At 42.3% G+C, this 6,958-nt stretch overlaps 1 protein-coding gene across 6 annotated transcripts in view; it reads right to left on the reverse strand.

The window, feature by feature from the left end:
* The window catches only part of DENND2B (DENN domain containing 2B), a 160,086-nt gene that overhangs the window by 127,296 nt on the left and 25,832 nt on the right, over nt 1–6,958 (reverse strand). The window contains exon 1 of one of the 6 annotated variants that reach the window (XM_057369703.1): nt 4,032–4,062. The exons of the other annotated variants lie outside the window; for them this stretch is intronic. The gene's annotated coding sequence lies outside the window, so the exon portion shown is untranslated. Of the gene's footprint in view, nt 1–4,031; nt 4,063–6,958 lie in introns of those variants that run through there. 6 annotated transcript variants of the gene reach the window in all.

Consider the following 6,958-nt stretch of genomic DNA (forward strand, 5'->3'; position numbering starts at 1 on the left):
AAAAGAAAACACTATAAAACAACATGGGGGGGGGGGGGGGAGGAATAAAATCATTGTGGGAATATCCATATCCAGCACAATAATAGCACATCTCATCCTGTTAAGGGTGAGACATCATGACTAAGGCATATCACCCTTGCCACAGACTGCCTAGCAGGCTTTGGACTAGTCACATGCCACAGGACTCAGGATGATGGCATGGAACATCCAGAGCATTAGTCAATCCAAGCAATCATCGTATCTTTTTATTTAGCTCCCCATCCTTAATGGGAAGCAGCTACACCTATTAACATCAGTTGCTTGCTCTGTGTCAATTTTGCCCCATGTCATGCACACGGCAACACCCTATCTGACAACAGGTGAGCAGCTCACAGCCCAACTCACTCCAGATCAACACCACCACACTGAACAACTCACTCCAGATCAACACCCACTTCCCCACTGAGCCAGCCAGGCAACAAGCTTTTTCTTCACATTGCAAAAGGAGTAGGAGTGATCATTATATTTCACAAACACAGGAAGTACACAAATATTGCTGTCTACTCTTACCAGAGGAAACACCACATGAGAGCTGCTGTGAGAGTAGCCTTCTGGGCCAGCATGGAACCTGAGTCAGCCCTTAGGCAAATTGCTGAAGTCAATTCTCAGCTTTCAAGTACATGCTCAAGTATCTAGTGAAGCTGGGGCCTTTTTCAAGCATGGAATGCAGAATCCCACTCAASAGTTGTTTCAGTGACAGACTACAAAAGTATTCTTGATAAATAATAATGCAGTAATTTATGGGGGTGCATTCTCCATAACCTCATTAATCATAACCTCAGATTCATCTGTTCTTTGCAAGAAATTGTTTCATAAGTATTGCTGTGCCCTTCATCTGAAACACAGAGAACAACTGCCAGCCACAATAGGAAATGGTTTGCACTGATTTAGAGTATTTCTGAAACTCCACCAATTCTGCTCCACGAAAAAATAATAAAACCCAAGCCAAAAACACACAAGTAATAACAAGAAAACCCAAGAGAATTTGTCGTTAYTCTGTTCATTCTTGAGCAGTACAGATCTTTGTTTTCTCTTTCAGACCATCCTGTTATTCACACAGTGAATTACAGACCTAACCAATTCTAAAAACGGCTGTTCCCCGAACTCATGGTTTAAGTTTGGGTCAAAGGAAGATCATTCACATGTGAAGCATGACTCTCCTCTGGCAACATAAAACCATTCTGGTTCCTGACAATGCTATATTTAACTTATTTTTAACTGTCCTGATTTTCTGCCTTTTTTCCTCAAAATAAAAATTGGTAGATGTCAGAAGAAAAAGATTCTGCAGTCCGCACTTAGGAAGATCACCTGCAGGCAAGCTCAGGACCAGGAATCAGCCAGTGACAGTATGGATAGATTAAGACCTTTCAAACCCTTTCATTTTAAGATGGTACTACTGACCTACCCAAAGTCATATGGAAATCTCAATGCCTCAGTGCAGGATTATAACACTTGTTTACCTAATACATGGGTTATCATAAAGGTGCAGTTTATAATAACCAGACTGCTACYATTTGCAGTGACTAATGCTCCTCTGATGCTCTATAAAGCTGTGACTACTATCTGCACAATGAGACCATCAAGGAAAAATATAATGCTCTGTAAAAGCTGTATAAAACAAAGCAAGTACATATTAGCAATACAGGTTTAACCCTGTAAATTTAAGGTAATACAAGGTAAATCGTGCTAGTCCTCTACAAAGGCACAGCACCTACCAAGTAGAGGCTGCTTCATTAAGTGGGGTATGTAGTTTTGAAGGCACAATTCATTTAGCCAGAGTTTTAGATGAACAAGTACCTGTTTGCACCTGCTAGTCAGGAGCTGAAAAAACTGATAAGGAACTATCCACAGACAGTTAAAGGTGAATGATTATTCCTGTCCTTAATGTGTCCACAAAAATGCAGATACCAAACCAGTCATGGGCTCCAGGGCTGACCAGGAGCATATAGCTATTTAAATATACACAGGACCCTGTTTTAAAGTCATAACGATGCAGTCAAATAACAGGAGACCTAAAAACCTGTGCCTAACTACTCCCCACTCAATTTGGTTATTGTTGATTTTAAGATCTTCCTCCCACATGCCATGCTGCCAGAATCAACAGGCAAGTTTCTATGGAACTTCAAATCCTGGAAGAGTTTTGGAGGCAGAGGATTAGATTATTTTTTTCAAYAGTTCACTGCTTTCAACCTTTTTGCATTCTACCCTATAAGACTGGATAGACAGTGAAAGGTGCCAAGGACCAAACAAACCTTCAAAGGGCCTGAAAATGAAACGTCAAAATGCTTTGCTCCCAATTAAAAACTTTTGAAGCAAATTAGCCTCATCTGTAAGGCTGACAGGAAGATACAAAGTCTCAATGCACMATCACATCTGATTTCCTGCAAAGCTCTGCTCTGAAAACCAGGTGTTACAAGAGAAGGGTGCAAGCAGCCCTAATCAAACAGCCAAGCTCACCTCCACTGCAATCTTCAGTGCAGTTCCTGGAACATGAGCAAAGTGGAAAGCATAACCATAAAGCTGTGATATCCTGATGCACTAGAAAACTTCTAGCTTATGAGTTAGCATCTCTTTTTAAATGAAAGACAAAAGCAGTAGGAGAATGCCTCTGAAAAGTTATTCCTTTCCTCCTATTCCACTTCCCCCAACTTTCTAGAGAAAGCACACTTAGATAAATTGCATACAGTACATGCAATCCTGCTGCTTGGAAAATTTGGTCTGCTAATAAAATCAAATGCAAAACAAACAACAACAACTCTATTTTTGATGATGGGTTTGCTTTTCATGCCATGGCCCCAGCTTCCATTCTCAGGGATTTACCAAAATATTTGTTTATTTACGTAGAGCTGGAATTCTGGAGTAATTCTCCAGATTCTCTTCTCATTGACCTTTGGCCATGCTTAGAGGTTACAGCAATTAAACATATTTTCAGTGACATCAGTAGGGAAGTAACTGTGTTGTAAATAAGTTCAAAGCGTGGCTTTGTCTATCCCTTACCAATACTCAGCTGTGTGAAGCATAATGGAAGTTCTCCCTTCATTCCAACCCTGAGCAAGCTCTAGTTCCTTTCCCTTCAGTGAACACAACCACTGACCACTCCAGGTAGACACTATTTTCTCCTGTCATGCCTCAGCTCGCCAGGAGAAGGGCTGAGTCACAGATTTATCTCCTGCTCTCCTTCCAACACCACATAGCAAGTGAACAGTGAAAAGAAGAAGTTCATACTACTGGGTTCAAGTACTTTATGCCTTGAAATAAATCCTCAAGTTGGTCRGAGAAGACCTAAACAAATCACAAAATTTTAGGAATAAATAAAAGTGGAACACCTCCTAGGTTTACAGATCTCAAGCCTCTGGGACTCAGGTTTCAAAACTTTCCCATGTAGCTATAAAAGCAAGAGAGGGTCAAGATTTCGGATAGTTTCTTAGCCCCAGGAACTCTGGCTTTAAAAGAAGGTAGAAAAAACCCAAATACAAAAAAAAAAAAATCCTATATTAAAATTGGCAGAGTTGACAAGAACAAGGAAGAAAAGTCGTTGATTTTTTTCTTTCGCATTTACCACCATTTCCCATACAATAACATTGGGTAAGAGCACGCTGTGACAACACTTCTAGACCTTACTTTAAAATTCCTTAGTCACTGTAATTGCATACAGAGCAAACAAGAACTGCTTCCCTTGCCAGCAAAACACAGCAGCACCTGGACCACACATGGCAGCCTTACAGAATGGGTAAAGATGAAGAGGAGAGAAATCAACCAGTCTGGAATATGAATATTGGAAGATTAGATCAGCACATCCTGACCCAATGTGAGCAATGCTACCTTTAATGACACAAATGACAGATATTTTTGGTGTTTTGATTATAGCTTTTTCTCTCTGTGTGAAAGCTGACAACCACTTCTTGCAGCATGCGGCCACCACTTTTGGGGTGTGATACAACTGTAGTGTCCCTACAGGGATTCAGGATGTGATAAAACCCACCACATCGTACCTAATGAAGATCAGCTCTTCCCTGCCCCACCAGAGGGAATCATACCCAAAGAATGGCACTTCTGGAGATGGAAAACAAGAACAAATTACATGAGATCCACCAACCCAGGGCAGGAGGTTTCACACCATTTAATTTTCTCATATTTTCCTGGAATAAATATCAGCATATTCATCTGCACATCAGGCTTATCTCAAGATGCATTGATGGTTAAGTACATCATCATCTCATTCACTAGCTCTACTTGTCAACCCCTCCACAGCAACTCCTGCAATTACCGTTTCCACATGAATCATTATGTGCTGGCTACACTTTAGCCTCACTCCCCAAAAATATCTGTGTTGACTGCAAAAACACACGCTACCACAAACCTYTCTTACAGATCAAACTGCAAGCAAGCAAGCTGCAGGACTTTCCTGCATGCTTATTTTGTGAACCCCACAAGCAGTAAATTCATCTCCCAGAAAACGTGTACAACTCAGCCCTGGGGGACAGGGTGAGTCTAATGTCCCTTTCTTTAGGAAGGCCCCTTGCTATGGATGGCTGCTGTGTGGAAGTGCATTGAGTGCTGAGTCACAGATCAGCCTGCAAATATTTCTCCTCGGATGTAGAGCTCCCTTTGAACTCTCTCATAATTGCATCAACCTTGTGCACACATGTTCATTGCCTGAGCTGTGGGTGGGAAGCGCATCTGGCACCAGTTCTTTGCAAACCTTGTGCAGCTTCATTCTCAAGACCACTGAAGTCAACGGGCTTTTCCACAGACTTCTTCAAGCTTTGTGCCAGACCTGCATTCCTTCATTTTAAAGAATATCAGAATGGCACTGAATATTTTTAGGCAAGTGTTGAGTCACTACCTTACCGCTKCAAGGCCAGGAGAGTGACCTGCTCAGCCAGCTTTTTCCACAAGTCCTCAAGGCAGGCCTTATTCACTGTGTTCATTTTCTTCTCACCAACACAAAGAAAAGTGAGACAGAAAATGGCCATGAAGGGTCTTAGCTAGAAATTAGAATAATAAAACTTTTTTTTCCTTTTCCAAAACTTACATTCATCCAAACTCTTCATTAATACAGAAATGTCCCTCTCTTTGGCATGCAACAGCCAACCTCAGCTTTACCCTGGGACTGCAGGGGACATCAACAGGGAGGAACTCCAGCTGTCAAGACTCAACCACTTTCTCAGTCTGCGCCTCAGGAAGGGAAATGTTGGACTCTTCCTTGCTTTGGCCTGGGGTAGACTCGTAACTCACCATTTGGCCTCCAGAAAGGAAGCCCTACTGCTCTTTACTCACACTCAGTAGCGCTTTCATCACTGAGCTGTCTCACAGGGCCCGGAATTTCTTACATAGTAAATAACATGTGCCATTAATTACGTCAGTGCTTGGCCCACATCAGAGCAGCTGTCAGGGCCCCAAGTGCACCAACAGCCTTCAAATGTCCTGTCCAGCAAGACCTGGGACTTGCACCCACAAAGACACTGCCCAAGAAACCAAAAGCCCAGTCTCAGCCATACTGCAGATTCGCCCATCCCCAGCCCTGTCCTTGCTGGTCCTGACTCACTGCATAAATTTAACTTGGTCCCATCTCTTCCCTCTGCATCTGCACAGTGATCACTGAGCTACCAGTGAAATCTGTCACTGTCACCAGCCTGGTCCTACTTGGGCACTGTGGAACTTGGCTGTGGTCAGTGATAGCATTGTCTTACCGTGCTGTGGTCACCCTCAGCTCCTGGCTCATCCTCTCTCATGGCTCAGCCCTTGCTCTCTGCTCCCTGAAAGTGCCATGCTTCTGTCAGTGCCACCATTGTTTCCATTTGCTGGTCATCCTCCCTGGCCTAACAGACCCTGGAGGGGGATGATTAGGAAAAGCATCACATGATAGCCAAGGGTTGGCATTAAAGGCAAATTTTGGAGGAAGGAGAAATACCAGAACACCTTTTCTAAAGGGATTCGGCACTTTGAGTTTGACCCATGGAAAAATATGAAGAAGCATCAACTAAACTGTATCAGAGCAGGTTTGGGAAACTGGGTCACTGGTTTTCCTGGTGATTAATTCCAGGGTAAGATACCTATCTGGTTCAGACAGAGTTCAAAACATCCCTGCTTATACAATCAGATGTATGAACAGGAAAGGCATCTTTGCAAACAATTATCTTTCTTCAAATAGAAATACTGCATCACAGAAACATGCAATTTCCTGCTCACAAAAATGTCTGATGGATAAATTCAATTATTCACACTTAGCAAGGTTCTTAGCCATCTACACTTTCCTAGCTAGCCTGAGGTAAAAACAGAATCTTGAAATAAGTTTGTTGTTCCCACAGAAACAAATTTGCCAAAGCTTCTGCCACTTGCACTAAATGCAATATGGCAGGGAGCATCCTTACAGCCCCACAGCAAAATCAGAACTGCAACAGAGAGTTTTCCTCAAGATATGCAGCAATCCCAAGGAACACTCTGGCCTTGYCTTACACTCTGCCTGTTGGGAGCTCAGGCTGGAGGCACTGGAAGAAAACTGGAGTCTCATTTTGGAGCTGTTTTATTTTTGCTCTCAGAGATTCACTTCTCTTTACATATCATCCTTTCAAACAAAACAAACAAAAAAGGTTTTTTTCTCTCTTTCCTGTTCATAGGTACAGGCAGAAAAATCCAAGAGAGTTGGTTTCCACTTCGAACATTCACCAAGARCCAGGCGCACTGTATGAACCTCAGAAGTTATTACGCGTTCTGCAAAGTAGCCCAGTGATGTGCCAAACTAATACAAGCCAAAAATGCAGCATATGATCAACAGAGAAATTACACAGGCAGACTTCAAATCTGCATTTTTGTCAAAATGCTACGAGTTATATAGGCACCTTCATAGCAGCACCCTATACTATATGAAACCGGCAAACCAAGATACAATTTCTAGAGACTTTTTTTTTTTTTTTTT

The sequence above is a fragment of the Malurus melanocephalus genome, unplaced genomic scaffold, assembly GCF_030028575.1.
Source record: "Malurus melanocephalus ecotype Western Australia unplaced genomic scaffold, MMel_1.1 scaffold_114, whole genome shotgun sequence".
NCBI lineage: Eukaryota > Metazoa > Chordata > Aves > Passeriformes > Maluridae > Malurus > Malurus melanocephalus.